Source organism: Haliaeetus albicilla, chromosome 4, assembly GCF_947461875.1.
Source record: "Haliaeetus albicilla chromosome 4, bHalAlb1.1, whole genome shotgun sequence".
In the NCBI taxonomy this organism is placed as follows: Eukaryota; Metazoa; Chordata; class Aves; order Accipitriformes; family Accipitridae; genus Haliaeetus; species Haliaeetus albicilla.
The window spans coordinates 186,713-212,670 of record NC_091486.1 but is presented as its reverse complement, the minus strand read 5'-3'; the positions used below and the strand labels follow the sequence as shown (position 1 = coordinate 212,670).

The window sequence follows — 25,958 nt, the reverse complement described above, 5'->3', positions numbered from 1 at the left end:
TTTCCCAAACCTGGCCATGGTTCTGGCTTTTCTGCCACTCTTTCATTATGAGGAAGTGACTTCAGGCTTGATACCACTCTCTTTGGACAAGTGTTTTACATAGGAGATCTACAAAGATGCTGGAACAGCAAAGGATGAGCAGTGTCAGCTTTCAGTGAGCTTAATGAGCTCAGAAGAACAGAAAAGCCTGGAGTTCTGGGTCATCTAGCATGTAATAAGGTAGTACTGGAGTTGGAAGGGTAGGGGTTTAATTCTAGCTATGGTATCTGTTTTCAGGCAGTTGGACTAGATGATTGTTGGAGGCTGCTTCCCAACTTAACTATTCCATTCTAGAGTCGGGTGGGTTATGTGTGTGGAATTGTGCGTGCTTTTTGTTTGGAAAATGAAGGGGGGTGTTCCCTATATGTCACTGTGTGTGCTTGATAGCTATGTGGTACAACTGGTGCAATGTTGAAATCTTGGGACCTCTAGTAAAGGAAGTGGGTGCAGGCTTTGTTGTTGGTTTTCTGCATATGTATGTAACTTTGTGTGTCTGCAATAGGTCGGTGGCTTGAGAATGGAATTGGATAGGAGATTGCAATGTATTTCTATGTCACAGAAAATGACTTGCAGTCTTGGCTTTTTCTGCAGTCCGAGCACTCGAGAAGAATTGTCAGCCAAGGCTGGCTGAAGGAGTTCCCGAGTTGTGCCCTTGATTACCACCAAACGTGGAAGTGGGTAAATACAAAGAATTGCCTTCTAGTTGACTTGGGACCACCCCGTTTGCCACCCTTTCCCCTCGTGCTCCCTCTGTTTGCCTTGCAGTGCATTGCAGAGCCCTCTATTGGCCCATCAGTCCCTTCAGATGTCCTCGAATGTGTAAGCACTGCTCAGCAGTAACAAAAACATCTCTGCATTAGCAACACTGTTTTCAGCACAAATCCTTAACTCTATTGCAGCCAAAACCAGCACATTCTCCACCCCTCATTCCATACCATTTACATCATGCTCAGGTATCACACTATCCAATACATTCTCATTGTGGCCTCCATTACGTGCCACAGCCCTCCATTAGAATTCAGACCCCCTCAGGGCTACTTCATTGTCCTTATAGTCTCCCAAAGAGCCCTTTTCTTGGCCTCTGTTGCAGCCCAAAGACCTTTGCTTATGCTCTGATATCCTCAGGACACCTTCACATGCTGTCACTCCCATCAGGATTCCCCCGCTTTTTGTTTTCTAGTTCCCTCAGGACCCCCTCTCGTTGGTCCTTGGATCCCTTTCAGGATCCTTCCATTTCAGTGTTCCCTAAATCCCGCTGATCGTCATCTAGTTCCTCCAGGACCTGTTGATTTGCCACCCTGTCTTCTCATGACTCATCTGCCCTCCTTGCACCAGGGCCTTCTGCTCCTCTGGTAACTTCCAATTCCCTTATTACCTCTCTATTTGCCTTTCTGTCATATGTCCCACTGTTGCCCTTCTGCGCGCCCCAGAGCCTTCTGTTTGCCGCAAGGATCCTCCATCTGCCCTTCAAACTCTTCAGGACCCCTCCATTGCTCCTTTGGTATGCCTTAGAGCCCTCCAGTTCATCAAATGACAGAATGGTTGAGGATGTTCAGGATCATGAGTCGAAACATCACCACCACTGCCATACATACATACTGCTTAAAGCTGTCAAGTGGAGCAGGTTGCTCAGGACCATGCCCAATCAGGTTTTTAATATCTGCAAGGGTGGAAAATCTGCAGCTTTTCTGGATAACCTGTTCCACTGTTTAACCATGCTCACAGTAAAAAAAGAAAAAGATCTTTTCATGTTTAAGTGGCATTTCCTGTATGTCACATTGTGTCCATTGTCCGTTCTTCTGTTGCTGGGCACCACTGAGAAGAGTCTGGTTCCATCTTCTATACTTCTCCCATCGGGTACTGATGTACATCGATAGGATTCACCACCCCCCCACCCCCCCCCCCGAGCCTTCTCTACACGAGGCTAAGCAATTTCAGCTCTTTCAGCCTCTCCTCATATGATGCCCCAATCCCTCAGTCACGTTAGTGCATGCATGATTTTAACTATGAAGATAATACACTATAGAGATAAAATATTTGTATAAACATAATGATTATACAGCTAGTGGAAAACAAGTAGTTTTGTACACTGTGAGTGAAAATCGGTACCACAAGTGCAAAATTTCTTCCCCCACTGTCAATATAACGGTGTCCATGATGAATGGAGGGACTGGGAGGGGGGATGGGGCAGGACAGGCAGCTCACCAGTTTGTTGTATCTCTTGTGAGGGCTTGCTAAACTTGTGGCACATTCCTTTGTAGAGTCAGGTACTCTGTGATGACTTGATGCTGATTTTGCATTGCCTGGTGTCCTGATAGAGGGTCCCAAGTTCCTATCGTGATTTGGTCTTTCTGAGGTGGAGAAAAAGGGTAGGAGGACAGGGAATTTGGACTGCTAAGGGCTGCTTCATTCAAGCTTGTTTTCTCTACTGACCTGGCTGCTCTGAGCTTCGTTCCTCAATACTTGCACAGGTGTCCTTTCTCAGGCTGCCAAGATGTCGTGAAAGCCCCTTCTGCTGTGTTTCTCTGAGTGCCTTCCAGAGATGTGTGGCTGGAGACACAGTTCTTCCCTGGAGACCCTCAGTTCATCTGTTTAAATAATACCTATATCCTAAAGAAGCTGCTACTGTTAAATGGTTAAAGAATATTTAGAATGAGGTGCTTTGCAAGTAATTAAGCCCATATAATTCTCCATTTTGGCTTGTTAGGAAGGCCGATGGAAAACCTTGGCAAATGATGGTGAATTACCACCAGATAGGCAAGTTCACCCAGATGATGGCTCCTATTGCAGCAAGCATACTTTGGGAGTATTGGTAAGTTACAAGAACAGAACAAGTGATTTTCAGTTACAGATCTGTTTCTTTGCCTTCACACTAACTGAAGAACCAGTCTACAGGTTTGCTTGTATGTTTAGAGACAAACACCTTTACTCAGGTACTGCAGGGGTTTCATAACACACTTGCAGTAACACATGGTCACGTTCAAAAAATGTTAGAAAAGCTGTTTCCAGAGAATAAAGAAAAGGTGTGGTCTTATGGATGATATTCTAGTGGCCAGAGATACAGAGAGCATTATAAGGCTGAAGCTGCAGGCTTTAGGTGAGTGATGTGTGTGCCAGAGGCAGTGCAAATCTCACTGATGTGCCAAGTAGTTGGGTAGCTTGGTCTACAAATACTCATCATGTGAGTAGCATGGTAAAAAACATCTGTTCTACATAATAAAAAAACTCAGCCAACAACAAACAAAAAACATTTCCCCAGCTGCAGTGTTCCACCCTTGTTCTGGCTACTCTGTGAGGTATTTTCTAGTTAGTCTTGAGGGTTGGATTTACTGGCCGGAGGAAGGGGTTTTTGAGGTGCTGTTCATGACTGCAGGAGGAAAATTACCAGTTGTTACAGATGTTTCTTTGTCTCTCAGTAGGTTCTGCTTTCCTTAAGGAAAGGCTGGTTGCTGGTAATAAGTGTGATTGGCTCTGCATGTTTGCCTGTGGAGCTGGGAGGTCCCCTGTCCTGGGTTCAGCTGGGATAGAGTTAATTTTTTTTTACCCCCAAAATTATCTTAATTGTCCCTAATGCAGATGAATTAGGGCTTGCAGTGTTGCAGGTAGGTTCAGTTGGAGTGTATTCTGCTGCATGTCTTCCTTGGAAACTTTTAAAGCTGTGGGCAAAAAATTCCTCAGGTTCTCTTTACTGTTTTCCTGCTCGTATGTGCTTTGGTGTTTCTTACTTGAAACTGAGAGTTCAGAGTCTTTCACTTATGGTTTATATTTTAGAGTTTGTAGCTGAGGTTTGCTTACTCAGAGGCTATACTTTCTTTTGTGAGGCGCAGTATTTGTCAGGGTTTATAGTTTATGCATTTATTGATCACACATCAGAGTTTAAAATCTATCATCCATAAACTCTAAATCCCCAACAACCATTTTAAGCTTAGAACTTAGGTTCAGGATTGATGACTTAAAAAAATGGAAATGTCTAAATCCTATGATAATAAACTGTATAGTCTGAACTCAAAACACTAGACTGTGAACCCTTCTGTGTGGTTTGTAACCTTCTCCTGTGCCAACAAGGGTTCAGCTCTGTGCTCTCATCTAGGGTCTGGATTTGAAATGGTACAGCCACCTCACACAAAGTCAGACTGCTAAGGTGATGAGTGAGCTGAGAGCTATGAAAATTTCTTGCGGGGCTTTATTCCAGAGGTAGGGCAGAAGTACAGACAGACAGGTGAAATCAGGGCTTTTCCTCTCAAATACCAGAGCTGAATCCTATCCCTGAAGGAAAAAGGGCATGGGTTTGATAGCTACCTAAGTTTCTTGCCTCATCAAGGGCAGGAGCAAGAGGCGATCCTTCCCTACTGGACTGATGAACAGTGGAATGGCTCCTCAGGTGTCACAGGAGAAGAGGGACCATGCTGGCACCGAGCCATGTGATACACTCACTCCTGGGTGTAATTTATGTGCATTAGTTAATAAATGATTGTTTTATTCTTTCAAGTCATGCGCATATGATGGAGCTGCCACAAAGGTGACCCAGTAGACATACTGACAAAGAAAGATATCCTCCCAAGACGCCCCTGATAAGTTCAGCTGAAACATCCTTGATGACTAGTAGTCGGCGGGACAAAAAAAAACCTTGATGGGTGCAGGACAAAGAAACTGTGATAATGAACTGACCGTCTAGGACAACAGGAGTCAGCAACAACTATTCCAGGAACTAATGTCCTACACCCACTTAGGTATCTGCACCAGAAAGTTACAAAAAGTAACTTGCTACCTACCCAAAATGAGCTTCTCTGCCTGAGCTTCCTTGCGTGAAATCTACTGGACAGACTGGACCCTCTCCAGGGACGCATGGCTGGCTCCAGACTCCACGATACAGACCATCTTTGAAGTGAGACTTTTCTGTTGTCAATTAGCCTCGCTCCTAGAGCCGTTTGGTGAGTGTCATACCAGTCATGCCTCACATAATATATTTATAGGCATGCACATAGGTAAAGGTTTATAAATATGTACTTGGTTCACTAGTTGGAATTCTGTACTATCATGTAATACACATATATTTGCTTTACTCTTGTAATATATATACTTGCTTTCCTAGTGGTAATTTTGTAGTGACTTGTAGTCTGTGTATATATATACACCCACTATACATACTAATTTATATACATATATATATTTGGTTTTAATAGTAGTTTTGTAGTAATTCGTAATAAATTCTCAGAAACCCAGACATCCACGTCCTTGTGTATTGCAGAATCCTGAGAACCCCATGGTCATGATCTTTACACACCTGCAGGTCAGGTAACCCTGACAGGTCATGATCATGACTGCTATACCGTGTCCCTTTGCGCTCTGTAAAAAGTGCCTCAACGCACTGCTCCAGGGAGGAGGTTACACATCACGTCTGAGAGGCTGGGGACCAGTCCCAAGGGCTCTTGGACCACTTAAAGGTTCTTCAATGTTCCAGGACAAGCCCAGTGCTGTTTACAGGACTAGGGCTGCAGGGGATTTTTCTCACAGTGCCATTGACACTCAGGTGTTAGAAACGGCTTGCATCATCCTGGGAGCAGCCAGGGTTCCTCCAGTGCTGTGCCCTAAGGTTGCCTCTGGGTTTGCCATCAGCATCCCGAGATGTTCCTGGTGTTTCTGGTGGCAAGGGGGGGTGCCTTTGCTGGCAGGGGTGGGAGATGGAGTTTGCACAATGATAGCTGACTTCCCTTTGGCCCCTCTGAGCCCCCCTGCATGCGCTAGGAGCCCTTTGGTGTGTGCCAAGGTCCTCCATTTGCCTTTCCTCGCTCCCAGAGCCATCCATTTGCCCCATCACTCCATGGTGTTTCTCCCCCCCGCCCCCTTTTTGTTGCACTGCTGGGCTCTCCATTTGTTCTCTTGTCCGCTTAATACTACTTTCCCATTTGCGCACCCCAGGGCACTCTCTTTAGCTTTCAGCAAGCTGTTCTCGGGAGCCAGCCCACGCCCCTGCTGCCCTGGGAGGCCCACCTTTCCCTGATGGGAGATAATGGCTACAGCCCCGAGTTCCTGATGGGCTGCAGCTGTGAACCAAGGGGCCGGTGGGCCAGGCTGCAACTGGGGATAGACGAGCGTATTGCTGTGTTGCCCCCGGGGCAACACATCGCCGGCTGGTGCCAGAACTACGGCTGCAACTGTAAAGCGGGTGAGCGTGGGTGGGCGTTTCGTGCTTGGGCGGCGGGTTCAGACAGCGGGGAGCCCGACGGGAGAACCGGCATGGAGCTGTGCGGCAGGCAGCGATACCGGAGCTGCAGGGGGCAGGGATGAGGGGCCGGCGCCACCGTGGGGCCACACCGGAGCGGTGCGAAGCGGCCGGAGCACTGGGAGCCGTGGTAGTCCGGGGTGCGTTGGGACGGGCCCGGGTCAAAGCCGATGGTCCGGCGCGGGGAGGTGAGGGGCGGCGGGGTCTGAAAGGGTTGGAGCGGTTCGGAGCCATTCGGGCAGCACAGCGCGGTGCCGGAGAGCAGCGGGGCTGTACGTGGTGGCAGCGGCGAGGCTCGGGCACGACCGGAGCTGAACCGCAGGCCCGTGGCCCTGCTGCCGGGGCCCCCCGGGCCGGTGCTGGGGATCGCGGACCTGCGCTCTGGAGCGGTTTCTGGGTCTGGGCGGGAGAAGCGACCTGTACGTAGGCTCATGCATACCACTACAGGGCGCAGTTTACGGCGCTCCCGCAGTTGCCTGGCAACCAAAACGCGGTACGGCAGTTCGGGAGCGGCGCATGCGCGATGGCGAGCTGTACGGAGCTAGCCGCTGTTGCCTGGCAACCATGCGCGACACGGCATCTCGGCAACCGCGCATGCGCGGAACCGCGGTTTACGGCGCTCCTGCTGTTGCCCGGCAACCAAACCACGTTACGGCAGCTCGACAGTCGCGCACGCGCCGTGGCGCGTTTACGGCGCTCGCTGCTGTTGCCTGGCAACCAAAGCACGACACGGCGTCTCGGCAGCCGCGCATGCGTGGTGGCGCGGTTTACGGCGCTCCTGCTGTTGCCTGGCAACCAAAACGCGGCCCTGGAGTCTCGGCAATCGCGCATGCGCGGTGGCGCGTTTTGCCGCCCTTCTGTTGCCTGGCAACCAAAACGCGGTACAGCAGCTCGGGAGCCGCGCATGCGCGGTGGCGGCGCGTCCCGCCAGCGCTCTCTTCCGCCGCCTCTTGACCAAAGCTCCGTAATGCAGCTGGAGTGCCGTGCATGCGCCCTGGCGCCTTGTGCCAAGCGCTCGCCGCTGCCACCTCGCGACCAATGTTCGGTACTGCAGCTCGGAGCCAGGCGGGGGGTGCCGCGCCGTGCCGGAGCCGGGCGGCGAAAGCGCGCCGGAGCTGCCCGGAGCGGCGCTGGGGGCTCGGCGGGAACTACGGCTGCGCCGGCGTGGGGGGTGGGCGGAAACGGAAGCGGCGTCCTCTCGGGGTCGGGCAGCAGGGCAGGCTGCCTCCCGGGGCATGCCGGGAGCTGTAGTTTTCGCGGACTCGGCGGCCGGGCGGCAGCGTGGCTCTCGGGCGCGGCGTAGTCCTCGCTGCCGCCGCGGCCCCCGGAGTCCGACAAGGTCAGACGCAGGAGCGTTACCGGTTTCGTGTGGTTTTCGGCGGGCTTCCCGCTGCGCCCGCTCCCCGACCAACCGTGCGGACGCGCCTCCCGGGCGCATGCGCCGTCCTGCGCGTGGGGCAGCCCGGCGTTCGCTCGCCGGCTCTGACCCCTCCGGCGCATGCGCGGTCCCTGGGAGCAGCGTGGTGGCGCGCAGGGCGCGGGTCTCAGCGGCAGCGGGCGAGCGCCGGGACCGCGGGTGAGGCGAGCGATCCCCTCCGGCGGGGGCGGGGGGTGCCTCCTGCCCGCTGGCCGCCCGGGGCTGGCGGGACGGGAAGCTGCGAAGCGGCCGCCGCGGCAGGCTCCCGGTCCGCCGGAGGCGAGCCGGGCCAGGGCAGCGCCCGGCAGTTCCCCGAGAGCCAATAGAAGGGAAGAGGGGACGGAGGCGGGCACCCCCCAGGCGCGGCCAGCGGGCGCCTCCCCGAGTCGCCGGAGCTCCCCCGGCGCCTTCGCTCGGCCCGTGCGGCTGCCCCCAGCTCTAGCCCCTCCCCTGAAGCCTGTGCTGTGGCCGCAGGCAGCCCCCGAGCCCTGTCGCGAGGGCAGCAAGCTGGCCCTGCGATGTTCTCGAGTCTCCCTGAACGTGGGTGCCGTTAGCAGCGGCGCGGGGAACGAGCGGCGTCTGCGGAAGCCCCTGCGGAAGGAGGGGCTCCGGCCAGGGTCGAGCTACGGTAATAACGGTCACTGCTGCCTCTTTCCCTCTCCCAGAGGCCACGCTGTGAGTGCGGTTGTCCGTTCGTCCCCGGGGATGCCGTTGACTGCAGCAGCCTCAGGCTTGCGTGGGCTGTCTCTGCCTGGCCTCCCTCTCCTCGCGGCGCGGGAGCACAGAGGGACAGGCGGAGCGCTTACTGGCTGTGGACGGGAGCTGCTGAAGCTGAAGAGGCCACAGAAAGGTAAAGAAGAAGAAACGGAAGGCCGTCTGGCTGGCAGCTGCCTCCTGCTGCAGGCAAGAGAGAGCCTGCCTCTCTGGGTGTGGGAGGATCCCGCCTCGTAGTCCACAGCAGGTCAGACCGCCAGGGTCTGTATGCATGACCAGCAGCACGGTACGGCCACATAGTGAGCGAGCGAGCGAGGCTACTTGTCTAGGAGGCCTCATCTCGTAAGAGCTGCGAGGCGCTCGCGTGTTCCGTTATGTGGAGAAGAGGAAGGGAGGAGAGAAGGAGAAAGAAGCGTCTGAACTGGCAAGGTCTCCTGGCAGCTCCAAGAGCGAGAGCTGTGGTGTGTCCTGGGCCCTCGGGGCCCTGTCGCTCCTCTTGTGCCTCCCGGTCCCTCCCTCCCCCTCTCCTGACCCCCTCGCTTTCTCATGCTGCTGTGACGTTTGTTATTTTTTTTTTTGGTTTTGTTTTTTGTTTTTATTTTGCTTCCCTGTGCCTCCTCTCTTCTGTCTATTCTCTTGTCCTGCTCCCTCTTCCTCCCCCCCGCCCTCCCTCTCTCTCTCATTCAACTGCCCCCCTTTCTTTTTCTCTCTGCGTTCTTGTCCTGCTCCCTCTCCCTCTCCCCCCCCCCATCCCCGTCTTTGTCCTGCAGCCAGTCGCTGTTTTTTCCTTTTCCATCTCCTTGTCCTGATCTGCATCCGCCTCTTTCCCCACCTCCCAATTTCTCTGGCCTGTTCCCCTGGTGTTCTTTTCCTCTCTGCGCCTGTACGTGCCGCTCTGTGTGCCTGCCTTCCTATCTCTCTTCTTCCTACTTTCTGTTTCTATCCCTTTGTCTTGCTCGCTGTTGCTGTTTATTTTTGTCATTCTGGATCTCACTGTCCCCGTCCTCCTTCCTGTTCATCTCTTACTCTCTGTGACCCTTTGCGCTGCTTCCTGCCCCTTTTTTATTCACCCTCCCTCTCTCTGCAGGGCTCCTGATACCTCTCTTTCTAAATTTCCCAACCCCCTGTGCTTCTCACGGTCTCTGTCTCTGTCGGTGTCTCTCTCTCTCGTTCTCATTGTTCTTGTCTGTCGCGCTGTCTTGCTTCCTGTCCTGTCGTTTCTCGCTGTATCCCTTTGTCCCGCTCCCTGCTCGTATTCGTATTCCTCTCTGTCCTGAGGACCGTCCCAGTTTTTTATCTCTGTCCTGCCGCTGTCCTGATTTTTCCTTCTCTGCCATGTTCCCTGTCCCTCTTTCTGTCTCCTCTGTCCCTGCTGCTTATTTCTCCATCTCTGTCCAGACCCCTGTCCCTTCCCCCCCGCCCCGCCTTGCTGTTCCTCTGCCTTGCTTTCTTTCGCTACCTTTTCTGTCTGTCTTTCTCTGCCCCATTCCCTCTCCCACCCTTTCTAACTGTGTCCCCCTGTCCAGCTAGCTGTCGCTTCTTTCTTTTTTCTGTTCCTCAGTACTTTTTTCTTTTTCCGTATCTCTCTCCCACTGCCCATCGCAGTTGGTTTTTTCCCCTCCGATGCTGGCCTGCTCTTTGTCCCTTTTGTCTCTCTGTGTCCTTCTGTCGTGCTCCCTGTGTCTATTTAATCCCTTCATCTCTGTCCTGCAGCCCGTCGCTATTTTTTTTTTTTCCTTTTCCGTCCCTTTGTCCTGCTCCCTGTCCTTGTCTCTCTTTCCCTTGGTTCTGCCTCCCGTCCTTTTTTCCTTTCTTGCTCCATCTCTCTGTCCTGCTCCCTATCCCTCCCGCGCTCTCTCTGTTTCTGTGTCCTTCTCCTTGCCTTTCCCCACGGTCTCTGTCTTGTACCCTGTCCTGGTTTCAGCTGGGATGTAGTTAACTGTCTTCCTAGTAGCTGGTACAGTGCTATGTTTTGAGTTCAGTATGTGAAGAATGTTGATAACACTGATGTTTTCAGTTGTTGCTCAGTAGTGTTTAGACTACAGTCAAGGATTTTTCAGCTTCTCATGCCCAGCCAGGGCACCTGACCCAAACTGGCCAACAGTGTATTCCATACCATGTGACGTCCCATCTAGTTTAGGAACTGGGAAGGGGGGGGCAGGGATTCGCCGCTCGGGGACTGGCTGGGTGTCGGTCGGCGGGTGGTGAGCAATTGCCCTGCGCATCATTTGTACATTTCAATCCTTTTATTACTACTGTTGTCATTTTATTAGTGTTATCATTATCATTATTAGTCTCTTCTTTTCTGTTCTATTAAATCGTTCTTATCTCAACCCAGGAGTTTTACTTCTTTTCCTGATTTTCTCCCCCATCCCACTGGATGGGGGGGAGTGAGTGAGCGGCTGCGTGGTGCTTAGTTGCTGGCTGGGGTTAAACCACGACATACCCTCTTTGGTTTTCTTGTTTTCTGGGTGGCTGGGCCCGGCTACCCGCGGGGGTGCTTCGGCTGGGCGGTTTGGGGTGGGGGCCTGGCCGTGCCGGTGATGGCGGGGAAATAAAGCCTGAAACGGCAATTGTGAAGCGACGCCCTGCCTGTGCTGGGGCTGCCCCGCAGAGGCGTGGGGCCGGGCCCTCCGCAGGTCCCGAGCACTCCCTGAAACTACGTGTGGGGCCCCGGGGGTGCAGGGCTGTGGGGTGGCTATGCTCAGCGTCGCCCGTGGGCACTGCAGGGTCAGAAATGGAGAACAAGTTTTCTGTTCCTGGGGCTTGACAACAGGCTCGCGTGGCTGATGTGGGGGCTTGGAAACAGACCGAGCTGCGCGGCTTTGGGCCCAGAAACAGAGGTCCGGCCCTGCGTGTTTGGGCCTTGAGAACAGGCTCAGCAGCCGGGTTTTTTGGCTCCCAAATGGGCCCCGAGTCAGCTGGTGTGGGGGCCAAAAGCGGGAGCCAGCTTGGCTGGTTTTGCAGGCGGGTGGGAGGGTGTTGGGGACTGCGGGGGGCGGGCAGGGTGCGTGGACCCTCCCCGGAGATGGGAGTCTGGTTGTGTCGGACGCCGAAGTTTGGCAGTCCGGCACGCAGCAGGCCGAATTCAACATCTGTGATGGTCTGTGGGGGGGAAAGGTGCTTTTCAGACCCCACGTGCCCTCTTTGAGTCCAGCTCTTCTTTCTGCGCTGCTCAGAATAGTTGTTAAGTAATTAATCGCGCAAATTAACGAATATTTATTCAGTGTGTAACTCTGATGTTTAATCCTAATGCTCCAGTTTTGACAGCAGTTGATAATACAACCTTATGGAAAGCCTAGACCGTTGCACGTAGCTGGAGCTTGTAAGGAGAAGCAGCTGAAATCAGCCGGAGCTTCAGTGCGGAGCTGGGGCTTCAAGGAGCCAGAACTGTAGCAAGCGGGAGCTGGAACGAGGCGGGGTGTCCGCTGTCTGGAGCGTGCATTAGCCAGAGGCAAAAGTACCTGCGGCTGTAACGAGCAGGAGGCGCGATTAGCTGGAGCGTCTTTTCGCTGGAGCGTCCGTCGGCCGGACTGCGCTCCCAGCACGGCGGAAGAGCGGCCGGGCGCAGGCAGGGCTGTCCGCAGCAAGCTGCTCCGAGCGGCAGGGAGGCGAGTTGTCCTTCTGCCAGCGGGGAGCCCGGCCTCTTCCCTCGGGCATGCAATCCACGCCGCGCTCCTCTCTCTGCGTGGAGGGTCTCTCCCGGTCCGTTCCCGCGGGCAGAAGCGAGGTGGGGGTCCCCCGTCTCTCCTGGGGCAGCCCCCCCCGCGAGGGGGCGCGGGCGAGGTGTCGTCGTCCCCTCGGTACCGGGCAAAGGGGAGAGAAACCGGCCGGCGGGAGCTCCTGGGGTGCAGAGCCCTTCCGGCAGAATCCTCCCCTGTCTTTTCACCGTTGGCTGGGTGTGACAAGCAGGTTCATTTCTTTGTCTCCTCTTCTCCCAGTGTCACCTTCCGCGTCACACGAAGAAAATCCTGCGTGGTTAATTCCGCTTGCTGCTCAGGTAATCGCACGTATCGGGCTGGGGGAGCGGAGAGAAACACTTGCGAGTTCGAGGGCACTACAGATGCTCCACGTTAAACCCACAGAGAAGGCAAATTTGCTGCTAGTGCAGAAAAGCTGATGGAAAAATTGCTGTTAACAGATCGTGCCCTGTTCCTGAACTGGTCCCTTGATGTGTTTTTGTTTCAGGGGAAAGAATGAAATTTCCTGTCTGGTAAATTCAGAGCTGCCTGTTAGCTTCTTCAGGGTCGAGTGTTTCTCTTCTCTCTGTTCATACTGATATTATGGGCAAGCTGGAAATAGCCTTTTACTTTTTTAGGTATAACTGAATTTTTAGGAATATGTGGTGTCCCTGTAGTTCATTTTTGAGCACCTAGATGCCAGTAGAAATGTAATGAGTGAAACATGATGGGAACTGGTGCTTAAACTTGATTTTTATTTGGTTTTTTTTTCCTTCCCCATTAAGAGTGTTGATGGCATGTTGTCCCGTGGGACAATCCCCATTCCGTTCAGCGGAGTCTTCAGTCTAGGACTTTTAAGTGAACAAGTTTGTCCTTCCAAAAAGGGACTAGTCATTCCTAGGACCGAGGCATAGACTTGGAGAGTCGCTTAAGTACGTGATCGGAATTAAAGCCAACTTTCAGTTGATGTTGCTGCTGTTGGTCTTTGCTTTCATTGATTTCTCCACCACTCCCTCGTGGTTGGGAGCTCTGAATCGTAATGTTTTTCGGTCTCTAGCGCATTTCCACCCCCACCCCCCAAAAAAAGGAGAGGCAGTGTCTAAAAGTTAATTAGTTTCCTCACAAATGCGTGAGTAAATAAAATTTGAGTTATGATGATTAAAACCATAAAAACGACACCAGTCTTGCAGATCTGGACTATTTCTGAACAGGCATTCATCACACGCAGAAGTCGTCAGGGTATGGATCACCTGCGCTTCATGCTCTGACAAGACAAAATGCTGAGGCAGGGATGAGCTCTGAAAGAAGAAGGAAAAAAAAAAAAAAGGATACAGGGTCACGGTTTTGTTTTGTTGTTGTTTGATTTTAGAGAGTGCAATATTGACTGGTGCCAGCCTGCAGAGCTCTTCTGCTGCCTGACCTCTCCTTCTCTTTCATGGCTGTAATTGTCGTTTGGATAATTGTAGAAGAGCAGTTAAGTTACTTGCCTCTGTGAATGTGCTGGTAATACCAGGAAGGCAAATGCTTGAACCAGTAGTGAATAACTTGGTGACGAGTAGAATTTCTGAAGGAAGAACAGCAGCAGCAACAGGAAGCAAATAGCAAGTGACCAGAAACTTGCGTGTGTCAAAGGCATCAAAGCTTTCTTGCCGAACGTTGTTTGGCAATATGTTCCAAATGGCTTTTTTTGGTAAACGTAAATTTTCAGGAAGTTCAGGGCTGTGTGTGGCAAAACGTGTCCCTCTGCGTACGCGTCCTGCTACGTAAATAGCATGGGTCAGTGGCAAGTCCAGTGGCAGGGCTGCTGTTCCCTACTCTCGACGTTGCCGTAGTACTGTTGCGGTATTTAGACCTTCACGGACGGGCTGAGGAACGGAAGGAGAATGCCCGTTTTCTGTAAGGGCTCAGAATGCCGACCCTTTTCTCTGCCTGACGCTCCCCTGTGCGTGAGATGAAGCTGTTTTATTTTTCTCCCTTGTTCCTGGTCTAAATATTTCTGGAGCTGTTGCTGCTGTGGGTTTGCAATTGGTGTTACTGCGTTTTTGTAGCGTTCTAGTGATGGGTCATTTCTGCTGTGGCGAAGCGTCGAGATACGGTTTTCGGTTTAAAGCGTCAGAAACTACGTTCACCGAAACCGGTAACTCGTGGCGGAGCGGAAGCCGATCTGGCGCCTGCAGCTGTGCTCGCAGGGATGCTCGGTGGCTCCTCATCAAAACGGCAGGCTGTGTGCGTGGACATCCGTAGGGTTGCGCTCTGGGTCCGAGAGCGTTAACGTATTTTTGCTGTTGGAAGATGGAATGGAGCGTGTGCCTGTTAAATCTCAGGGCGGTCAAAAGCTAGGAGGGACCCTGAGCGGGTTTGGTGGCACAACTGCGGTTTTAAAAGATCTTGACCGTTTGGAGCAACGGCCTGGAAAAAATGATTCCTTTTTTGCAACGAGGCAGTTCACGAGGACAGATGTGTTGCTGTGCTCTTTAGCAAAAATACTCAACTTGGGACGTATAGGGTGATGAAGCCTCGGCTATACTAAGGCTTGAGAAAATGTATGTAGGTCTCTATGTCTGTCACCTGCGTGTATCTAGGAAAGTGAGTTCTAGTGAAAGTAAAGTTGCCAATGAGTCAAAAAAGAAGGGAGGAAAAAAAAAAAAGGCACGGTTGTCTGAAAAATGCAAAAGCTCTAGTGGCCTGTGTCAACAACTGTACCGAAGATGACGCAAAAATACTTTTTCCTCCGCTCAGTCGTACTGTCTTCACAAACCTTCACAAAAAAAAAAAAAAGGCAGCTTTGGATTCCTACCCAGTTTTATGCTAAAGTGTTGTGTTTTTTTTTTTTTTTTCTTCTTCTCTCAGCTGGATGTCAGCTGGCACCGTTTCGCCGTGGTTGCCCTTTCTTCTGCCGTGACGGTACGAGACAGATGGAAAGTTTCCGTAGTGGTCTGCATTTGAAGAATATTTTTTATTTGAAGAATAAAATAAAGAGGATCTGTAGGGTTTAGGGATTATTCCGTGCGGGGCCTGGACGATAGAACACCAATATGATGATTAAAGTCGTCCCTTTATTGAGCTTAGCTGATCATTTTTATACAATTCTCTAAGTTGTTTAGAAACTCTGATTGGTTGCTGCATGCAAGCATTTGGTGTCCACGCGCACAAGCATAAACGGTGCTTGGTTACATCGGTACTGTCCATGCGCACAAACGTAACATAAAGTTAGTTATACCCGCTCTGTACACGCGCATAAACATAGGACATAATTTGCCGTATTAATTAGAGCATGCAGGACTTGTCTTAGTCCAATTGGTCGAGATAAGCCCCTGAATTGAGGTTGTTTGTGCCAAGTTCCCTTTATCATGGAATGTGCACCTGTGTTTTTCTAATTGGTACCTTTCTTTTTCTCTCTTCTTGTTTATTCTGTTCAAGGCCTTCTAAAAGCGTCTGGAACGCTCCTGTGACCATGAGCTACTTGTAGGCCCAATAACTAAATTCCCTATAACTGAACACTACAAGTATCCAGCCAGCAGCTGCAGACAGGAGATAGCCTGCCTCTCCAGGTGAGGATGGATCCTTCTTAGTGTAGTCCTCAGCAGATCCAATCACCAGTGTGCATGGCAGGGTCTGTATGCGTAACCAAAACCACAGTACAGTCATGTAGTGTGTGTGTGCATGTGAGGCTGTGTTTCTAGGAAGCCTCATATTGTAAGAGCTGTAAGGCACCAATCTATTCTCTTAGGTGGATGACAGTCAAGTGGCTGCAGCTACAGAGAAGGGAGAGGGAGAGAGAGACAGACATGTCTGAACTGTCAAATTCTCCCAGCAGCTCCAAGAGCGGGAGGTACAGTGAGTCCTGGACCCCTGGGGCTGTGTCACCCCTCTTCTGCATCCCAGTCCCTCCCTGCCCCCACCTTTTCTTTCTCTCACTGCTTTAATTTTTTTGTTTTTTTTCTTCCTGTACCTCTCCCTCTCTTGTTCTCTAAGTCCCCCTCTTTCTCTGTTGTTCTGCCTCTCTGTTTTCTTTTTCTCTCTGCACTTCTGACCTGTCCCATCCCTCTTTTTTTATCCTCTGTTTCTGCCCTGCAGCCCATCACTACTTTTTATTTCTCCATCTATCCGTCTGTCTTCTTATCCCAATCTTGTAATTCCTCCCTGTCTGCCCTTTAGCCCTTCACAGTTCCCGCCGCTCTCAGCTGTCTGATGCTGTGTCTCTATTTTTAAATTCCTTTTGCTGCCCTGTATTCTGGATACACTTTTACTTTCTTAGATTCTTTTGTTCCAGGTCCCTGTCCCTATGTTTTAACTTCTTCCCTCACTGTCCCATAGCCCATTTTTGTCTTTATTATTCTCTCTCTGTCTGGTTCCCTGTCCCTATTCTTTATTTTCCCTCTCTCTTCCCTTTAGATCATCAGTGTTTTTGATATTTCTCAGTCTCTCTCATCTACCTCACTCTCCCCTTTTTTAATTCTTCCTTCTGCCCTGTGGCTCATCACTAATATTTGTTTTTCTCCATCTCTCTGTCTGTTATCCTCTCCCTTTTTATTAGTTCCTCCTCTCTGTCCTGTAGCCCATTGCTACCCGCCCCCCGCTGCCCCATCTCTCTCTGTCTCCCTTTCCATACTTTTCAATCCCCCCTCTCTGCCCTGTAGCCAATCACTGTTGTAGTGAGTTTGTGTGGCAAGCTGGGGCAGGGGAGTGGGCAGGGGCTGCAGGGGTGGGTTCTGTGAGAAGACACCAGGACTTGCCCCCATGTTGGGCAAAGCCAGTTCCAGCTCCAAGATGGAGCTGCTACTGGTCAAAGCTGAGCCAACCAGCAACCCTGGTAGCACCTCTGTGATATGTAAGAAGGGCTAAAAAATGCTGTGCAGAATCTGTCAGTCCTGCAGACACCAAAGTCAGTGAAGAAGGAAAAGGAGGAGGTGATCCAGGTCCTAAAGCAGATTCCCCTGCAGCCTGCAGTGAAGACCATGGTGACACAGGCTGTCCCCCTGCAGCCTACGGAGGTCCATGGCAGAGCAGATATGCACCCTGCAGCCCGCCAGAGCAGGCGGATGCACCCAAAGGAGGCTGTGACGCTGTGGAGAGGAGCCCACACTGGAGCAGGTTTTCTGGCAGGACCTGTGGCCCCATGGGAGTGACACATGAAGAAGAACATGAAGAAGGAAGGAGCAGCAGAGACAACTTGTGATGAACTGACTGCAACCCCACGCTCCCTCTCCCCCTGTGCTGCTCGGTAGGAGGAGGTAGAGAAGTCAGGAGTGAAGATGAGCCCAGGAAAAAAAGAGAGGGGTGGGGGGAAGGTGTTTTTCAGATTTGTTCATATTTCTCATTATTGTACTCTGATTTTGACCTGACAAATTAATTTCCCCAAGTTGAGTCTGTTTTGCCTGTGCAGTAATTGGTGAGTGATCTCTTTGTCCTTATCTTGACCCACAAGCTTTTTTGTTGTATTTTCTACCCTCCTGTCTTGTTGAGGAGGAGGAAAGATAGAGTGGCTTGGTGGACACTCGTCAGCCAGGCAAGGTCAACCCACCACAGTTTCCTTCTATCAGGCTCCCTGTCCCTATTTTTTAAATCTTGCCTATGTTTCTTGTATGTCATCACTTTTGAAACTTCCTACCTCTCCATCCCTATTTAAATTCTTGCATGTTTCTTAAACCCAGTTGCTTTTAAAATTTTCTTGCTACTTTTCCCTCTCTTTGTCTCCCTGACCTTATTTTAATTTCTCGCCTGTGTTTCTTGTACCCTGTTGCTTTTCAAATTTCGTTCTTAACATCTCCCTCTATGCAGCTTCATGTACCTACTTTTTGATTCTTGTACTCTGTTGCTTTCAAAATTTTCTTTCTAGGTTTCCTTCTATCCATCTCCCTGTCTCTAGTTCTTAACTCTTCCCTCTCTGTCCTGTACCCTGTCACTTCTTACATTTTCTTTCTACATCTCCCTCTTTCTACATCTCCCTGTGCCTATTTGTTAGTTCTTGCCTATGTTTCTTGTATGCTGTTGCTTTTTAAAATTTTTCTCTCTACCTGGCTCCCTGTTTCTTTTTTCTAGTTCTTGCTGTTTCTTCTCCTGTATCACTTGAGAATGTTTCCCTGTCCCTTGTCCCGTCTTTATCTTCCTGTCCTGCCCGTCTCTTCCCCTTCTCTCCCCTGCTTCCTATTATTTATTCCTCCATCTCCATCCCTGTTGTTCTGCTCAGTCTCTCTGCTCTTCTCTCTCTATACCGTTTTCCTGCTTCTTGTCCCTCTCTTGTTCCCAGCATCCAATTTCCTGGCTCCCTGTCTTGCACATCTGTGTCCCTCTGTCCTTCCTCCTGCTTTTCTCTTCCCTTTTATCCTCCCATCCTGCTGCCTTTGGGCACTGAGCCTTGTAGCCAACTCATTGCCAGGATTTCTTATATGCATTAATGAATAAATTTTTCCTGCCTCCTCTGTCTCCCTGGATGTGGGTAGGTGCAGGGGCAGGGATGAGGTGCTGTGGGGCTTTGGCAATGGCCCCTGTTCCTGATGGGCTCCAGCTGGGGCTGGGATGGTCCCAGGTGTGGTCAGTGAGGCTGAGGATGGGGCTGGCCCTGCTGTGTGAAGGGGCTCCAGCTGTAAAGGGGGCTGCCTGGGCAGGGGAACTGGCTGAGGAGGGAGTGCATGGGGGTCTGGCTGGTAGGTGCTTGTAGCAAGGAATGGCCAGTCCCTGTGGCAAGGAAGGATCCCTCTGAGCTGTCCCTGGCCTTTGTTGGCTACATGCGTGAGCCACCATGTATCAAAGCAAACCTTGTGGATGAGGAGCATTGAGGCATCCGCTGCGTGCTGCCGAGTGGATGAGGGTCAGGCAGCCGGCACTGGGGAGGAGGAAGGGGCAGAAGCAGAGAGAGAAGCATCGGGGCGGTGAAGGTCTCCTGCCGGCACCAGGAGCTGTGGTGAGTCGCATGTCCTCTCCTCTACATCCTGGCCCACCTCTGCCTCCCTCCTTTAGACGTCTGCTTGCCTCCCTTCCTCTGTCTCCCTCTCTGCCTGCCCACCTATGTGTATGGCTCCTCAAAACTTGTTATTCTTCTGTCAACTCTGCCCAGTACCCTGTTGCCTTTTAAATTTTTAATATGCCTCTCTCTAACCAGCTTCTTCTCCCTGTTTTTTATTTTCTCTGCACCGCCTTGTACCCCATTACTTTGAAAATTTAATTTCTATATCTTCCCCTCTCTGTCTCCCTGACCCTATATTTTAATTCCTCCCTCTCTGTCCTGTACCCAGTTGCTTGAGACTGGCTGGGCATCGGTCAGTTGTTGGTGAGCAATTGTTTTCATTTGCTGGTTTTTTTTTTTTTCCTCGTACAACTTTTAAAAAAAAGTCTTTTTAATTATTAAACTTTTTATATCAACCCATGAGTTTCTCACGTTTACCCTCCCGATTCTCCCCCTATCCCACTGTGGTGGAGTAAGTGAGCAGCTGTATGGTACTTAGTTGCCAGCCAGGGTTAAACCACAATGCTACATCTACTTTTATGAATCTGCCTATTGCTATTTTTTAATTATTTCCTGTCTGTTGTGTACCCTGTTGCTTTGAAAATTTGCTTTCTATGTCTACTTTTATCCAGTTCACTGTCTTTATTTTTTATTTTTTTTCCTCTGTGTCCTGTTCCCCTGTGTCACTTTTAAATTTCTTTTATATTTCTCAGTTTTAGTTCACTGTGGCTATTTTAAATTTTTTTTTTGTCCTGTACCCAATCACTTCTTAAATTTTCCCTCTATGTCTACTTGTATCGAGCTGTGTATCACTGTTTTTTAATTCTTTCCTCACTATTGTGTACCCCATTGCTTTTTACTTTTTCTTTCTATGTCTACTTTAACCTATTCACTGTCTTTAAGTTATTCCTGACTGTCATGTAGCCCATCACCTTTTAAATTTTCTTCCTATGTCTGTTTGTTTAATTAGCTGTCCCCATTTTTTAATTCTTTTGTCTCTGTCACGTACCCTGTTGTGCTGGTTCTGGATGGGATTGAGTTAATTTTCTTCCCAGTAGCTAGTATGGGGCTACATTTTGGATTTGTGCTGCAAACAGCATTGATAACACAGGGGTGTTTTTGTTATTGCTATCCAGAAGGTAGTTCTGGTAGAACTTAGGTGGTATGCACAGTCTTGCTAGAAATGAAGCATAACCCCAGAGCGTTTTGGCTTTTTTATAGGAAACTAAAGCACATCAATTTTGATAACAACGTTGTCATTGCATTTAATGAGCTAGTTTCTTACATAGTTTAGAAGGGCATCTATCGTTTTCTATCTACACGCCAGAAAAATTAAGTTTAATTCATTACCTGGTGACATTGCCGATGCAATAGTTGTAGCTGTAGTACAGGAGCAAGTAGTGTCATTTCCTGGGGGGGGTTACTTTCTCTGTTCAGGGTCTCATTTGCTGTAAATTTAAGGCAGGTGAGAGCAGTGCTGCTGCTCCTCCAGCTGACTTTATAACTGCTGGTGGTTTGCCCTTCCCCTTTCCCAGGTGATTGTGCTAAGGGTGGTGGGCGGAGGCTGGGGCTATTTGAGCCACAGCCTCTGCTGAGGGAGCTCCTTGTGCTCCTGGGTTTCTCTGGTGTTGGTGCTCAGCTCTTGCTTGAGCCCTTTGGGAAGAGGTGTCTGCCTGAGGTAAGAGCTTCAGGACCAGTCAAGGTTCAGCAGCATGTGTGGTAGAAAGTAACACTTGCATGCATTTTTTTTTTCCTTTCTTTTTTTCAGGTCAGTAATTTTGTTTTGAGTGTTCGGGGGTAGAAAGATGGTTTAGTAGTATGCATTGTTTGGTTTGGTTTTTTTTTTTTTAATTCTTCATGCATTGTGTTTTCCTGGAATTCCCAACTTTATTGAAAAAGGAACCTTGTTTTTTCCACCAGTTCTGCTGTATGCTGTGTAAGTTGCTGATATCTCTCTTAACAGGACCGATGGTGACATTGTTTAGCAGGGGTTAGGGTGAGCGTCTTGTATGTATTTGTATATGGAGATTTAGTATTTCTGAAGAAAGCAGAAGGGCCGTGAGGCACAATGCCTTTCAGGGTCTGGGATGCCTCGTCGCCTTTCCTCATTGCCCACAGAATGCCATATTGTCCCTAGAATCTTTGCAGCTTGTGGCAGGCCCCTCGTAGATTACAAGCCTTGGGACTTGACTTTATTTTGTGGGCATGTAGCAGAGCTCAGAGTCTCTGGGAAGTTGTAGGTTAGGAAGTGCCCCCAGAATTTGGGATGTGGCTCAGAAGAGCAGCTCCTGAGGAGTAGCCACTGAAGGGGGTTCAGGGGCGCGAATGGAGGGCAGGAGGTGTCAGGAAGCAGTGGGGTTCCTTTCCTGACAGCTGAGGAGAAGAAAAGGGGTTTCTAAAGTTTTGGGACTGCTGGGGAAAGGGAGGAGGGTTCACCAGCCCTTCTCAGATGAGTTTTGCAGTTGGATTTGGATGTCATAGCATCGTAGAGTGGTTTGGGTTGGAAGGGACCATAAAGATCCTCTAGTTCCTACCCCACCCCCGCAACGGGTAGGGACGCCTTCCGCGAGACCAGGTTGCTCAAAGCCCCATCTGACCTGGCCTTGAATGCTTCCAGGGAGGGAGCATCCGCAGGTTCTCTGGGCAACGCGTTCCAGTGCCTCGCCACCCCTAGTGAGAAACGTCTTCCTAATACCTAAACTAAATGTACCCTCCTTAGGACTGAAGTCGTTACCGCCTTGTCCTATTGCTGTACACCCTTGTAAAAAGTCCCTCTGCAGGTTTCTTATAGGCACCCTTTACGTACCGTGAAGTCTGCTCTAAGGTCTCCTGCAAAGCTGCATGCCGGTGAGGGGTCCGAGAAGGTGAGGCGGTCGTCGGCCGGGTCGGTGTTGAATAGCGAAGTATTATGGGGCTGCTCGGTTAAGCATTTACCTTCTGTTTTGGAGGCGCTGTGTGGGCTATCTTTGAATTGGGTGAACGTTTGAGGTGAGCTGTGGATTAGTGAGGAGGAGCGTGGGGCCGATGACTTCTCATGAGCGCCATGCTAACTCGGTGTCTCTTGGTACCTTAGGTACCACGAGTGACGACGGCTGCAGGGTCTGACTCTGGAATGAGCGGGGAAGCGAATGCGGTGGCACTTGTGAGGAGGGGGGAGTTGGGGAAGTAGTTGGCGTTGGCCAGCGGGATGCTTACTGCCTTTTCTGATTTGGTTTTTTTGTTGTTGTTTTTTTCATTGCAGATGTTGAAGAGCACTGTGTCCCCTTGAGGAACATCCCAGTTAGCCCGTGTGGTTTTGTGGAGGGTGGGTTTGGACCCTCGGCCCTCTGAAAGCTAAGTTGAGGGACCCGGGCTGGGGAGAGGCTGGGAGGAAGGGACACAGCTGGGAATTGCCGGGAGGGGTTTTAAAGTTAGCGCAGGAGAGAGGGCTGCCCCAAAGCAGTCGCCTTTGCGCAGGCGAAGGGAGCGAGTTGCTTTTCAGCACGAGACCAGTGTGTGCCGGGCAGGGCAGTTCCAGCCCGTGTCCGCGGTGGCGTGTAGTTTGCGTAGTCTGTCTTGTGCGCTTAGACCTTCCTCGGGTCTCGATGTCCTCGTTGCGCTTTACGCCGGCGGAGTGCGGCATGCGCTTCGGGTGCTGTCCCTAGGGTCTCGAATGCCCTTACTCATCAGCCCGGTGCCAATCGGGCGCTTCTTTTCTTGCGCTCGGAGCTCTAAAGCATGGATCGGTCTCGGCGGGTTGCGGTCGGTCCTCTTTTGGCAGCGTTCTTCTGGGCGGCATTGGCAGCTCTGCTCTCTAGCCGTCTTTTCTTGGACTTGGACTTCTTCCCCGCATCCTGACATCCTAGGGTCTCAACGCCAGGGGCGCATCTGTCGTCTGGGTTTTGACAGTGCCGTCTTGTAACGGGCCGTTCTGTTCGACTCCTCTTCTCTGGAGGCTCTGCCGTAGAGCCTCCTGGCCTCATGGTTGCGGCTCCGTAGGTCGTCTTGCCCGACGATGCCTCCTGTCCGGGGGTCATTCTTCTTGCCGAGAGTTTTCTCTCTCTTTGAATCACTTGGTAGCATTCCACATTGTGACGTTCTGCGCACGGGTGTGTTTGGCTTGGAGCTGCTCTGCCCGGGGATGTAGATTCAGGGGTAGGTGGAACAGCGATAAGAGTCTACGGGTGAAACGTCGATGTGCCTAGACCGTTTAGGCGAGGGTTGTACAGTCATTTCGGCTTGAGTAGCCATCGTCGGGCTGCGCGAACAGCCATGCCGATAGTGTTTCACGGAGACGATTGGAGCTGTGTGGCAGGGGCTGTTGAGGGGCAGTGAAGTGGATTTGACTCTCTAAGGTGTTAGGTCTTGCGCATGATGGGCTTAAATTTTGGCCCTGGTTATTTTTTTTTGGTGTGTTTTTTAAATGGCAGGCTGTAGCTGGACTCCAGATGTTCTTTGTAGATGGAATCAAGACCTCTGCTCTGCATCCAGGTGACTCGTTCAATATGTTTGGTTTTTTTTTTTCCAGATGCGGAGGGACAAGATGTGTGCCACAGAGCGACGAGGGAAGGCAGCAGGGTGCTGTAAGGAGGTGGGTCCGTGAGTGGAGTCGGAAGGAAGATGCAGCTGGTGGCTCTATGAGACTGCTTTGCTTTGCTGTGTTTTGCAGTTTTCTTGCATTGTATTGGTCTGTATTTGCTTTTGTCTTGTGTTGTTTTGCTCTGTATTTGTATTGACTGTCATGTGAGACTGTCTCGCGTTGCATGGCCATGCATTGTGTTTTGTATTGCAGTGCTCTGCCCTTGTATCAATTGCCACCTGAGACTGCCTTGCCTTCTATGGTTCTGTATTGGTTTTGTATTGTTTTGGTCTGTACTTGTATTGACTGTCATCTGAGAGTCTCTTGCATTGGCCCTGTTCTGTTTTGTGTGGTATGGCAGTGCTCTGAGTTCTTTTGTCTTGACCGAGATAAGAGTACTGCCTTGTATGGCATTATATTTGCATGTGAATTACATGGGTCTATGTTTGTGTGTGTGTTGTATGGCACTGTAGAGACAGCACAGAAGGTTTAATGACTTTGGGTTCTTTGCACGCAAGGAATTGAGGGGATCGCAATTGGACTGTGAGCTAGCATAGAGTAAGGCAGTAACTGGGCAACGGTGTTCATAATGTTTATGGGGATGCTTTGTGGCAAGTCTGTAGAAATGGTCAAGGCCTTGAGGTCTGAGTAGCAGTGTGATGGGTCTTGGAGTGATCGGTAACTTTGGGACAGCTTTGTGTTTGTGATGCTCTGTTTTTTCAAGTGCCATGGAGGACACTGACTGTGAGGATGTGTTATTTTGGGAATAGGTGGGAAGCGGTGGAGGACTTCTCTCTCAAGGATGAAGTGTCTATTGAAAAGCTTTGTGTGTTGTTTTTGCAGGTGATGACAGGGCACGAGGTGCTTGAAGGAACCTTGCGTTTAGGTGACACGGCTGCTACGGAGGTGGGACCGTGCCATGTGGCACTGTGAAAGCTAAGTATCGGGTTGAAAATGCACAGATGGTGGAGATGATGGTGTGTGTTGAAACATTGGTGTAACAGAAGGGCAGTTTGTGGGGAGGTTGGAAGGAGGTTGGGCTGGGGCCAGGGTTTTTGCAGGCAGGGCGATTTTTGAGGCGCCCAGTGCCACAGGCACGGGGTGACGGCCTCTCGAGGCCTGTGGGTGGTAGGATGGATGAGTTGAGAGTGAGGGCTGGCGTGCATGTGATCTGAAAGAGTGGTGTGTTGTGAATGTGTCTAACCTTGTAGGGTTATGTGGTTTAGCCTTTTTGTTTTTTTCCTTTCAGGTTGGATGTAGAGTTGAGATGTTTCTCAGGGAATTAGAAAAAAAAAACCCCCAACAACTTAGAATAAAAAAACCCAGCTGGGATATGGGTTGGTTTTTGGTGTCTCCTCCCCTGCCCTGTTCAACCCCCCCCCCCCCCGCCCCGGTCCCAGCTGCTCCACGAGGCAATGTTGATTGCCAGTGTTTGGACTGGGGTCCGGCTCGGGCCTGGGTTTTCACAGGCAGGGTGATTTTTTTCCAAGGGTCCTGGGAACGGCGTTCCCATGGAGCGCTGCCCTGGAACGTGGTAATTGCCAGTCAGCACAGGGAAATATGTTGTTTGGTGGATGGTCTTTGGAAGACAGTTGAGGATTTTGCGGGCGAAGGGTGGGGGGAGTTGGACTAGATGGCCAGCATGGAGCAGGCCAGGGTTGTGAAGTGCGTGAGTGTAACTGTATTTTTCTGTGGTGGGTTTGTAAAATATTTGGGTGCTCTTTGTAGTTTGTGATGTAATGATACTTCTCAGTTTTTGTTTTTGTGCCGAGGCGTGGAAGTGGACAGTCTGTCAAGATGAGCGGAGCTCACTCGTTTTCTGCCCGGGAACGGGGATCGTGCAGGTAATGTCACCTCAGGGAGTAAAACTTCTGGATGTGCAGCGACGGATGTAACGGGAGCGAGGAATGTGGAAAAGACCGCTCTGCAGAGAATTGCAGGTACTAATAGTGGCATTTCTTCTGAAGGTAATGCTAAATTTTTGGAGTTAAAATGTATTTGTAAAAATAATGGTTAAAAGAGGAATAAAAGTAATAGTGTCAAAAATTTGACCAGTGAGGCCATAAGTCTTTTCTATATATTGTAGAAAAAGTACATTGTAGAATTGGACTGTAACTACTGACCTAGCTGAATGTATGTGGAATCGGTAATAGACCAAATGAAGCAAAAAAAAAAAGAAAATGAAAAAAAGACAGGTAATTAGGTCTCCTTGTGAGAATCACAGTAGTAATGGCAATCAGAAAGGCAAGTGTAGAGCGAAGCATGCGCGTTTAGTGCCCATAGGTAAACTTAGCTGTTGAAGTAAGGGAAAGTGTCTGTCAGAATTAGGCATCCAAGGGAGAGTTGTAGATACCTCGAGGTCAATGTAGCTGCTGCTGGGT

At 50.6% G+C, this 25,958-nt stretch overlaps 3 long non-coding RNA genes across 3 annotated transcripts; 2 read left to right on the top strand and 1 right to left on the bottom strand.

Annotated features, from left to right (window-relative positions):
* Positions 1-8,773: 8,773 nt before the first annotated feature.
* Positions 8,774-15,051, top strand: LOC138685012 (uncharacterized). The gene is made up of 3 exons (XR_011324229.1): positions 8,774-8,854; positions 12,335-12,393; positions 14,924-15,051. It is a non-coding gene; the product is annotated as an uncharacterized lncRNA (long non-coding RNA).
* On the bottom strand, positions 10,076-11,057 carry LOC138684962 (uncharacterized). Its single transcript, XR_011324182.1, has 2 exons — positions 10,830-11,057; positions 10,076-10,294 (listed from the first exon to the last, which is right to left on the bottom strand). It is a non-coding gene; the product is annotated as an uncharacterized lncRNA (long non-coding RNA).
* Positions 15,052-23,475: 8,424 nt separating the features above from the next.
* Positions 23,476-25,597, top strand: LOC138684961 (uncharacterized). Its single transcript, XR_011324181.1, has 3 exons — positions 23,476-23,589; positions 24,421-24,554; positions 25,350-25,597. It is a non-coding gene; the product is annotated as an uncharacterized lncRNA (long non-coding RNA).
* The last annotated feature ends 361 nt before the right edge of the window (positions 25,598-25,958 follow it).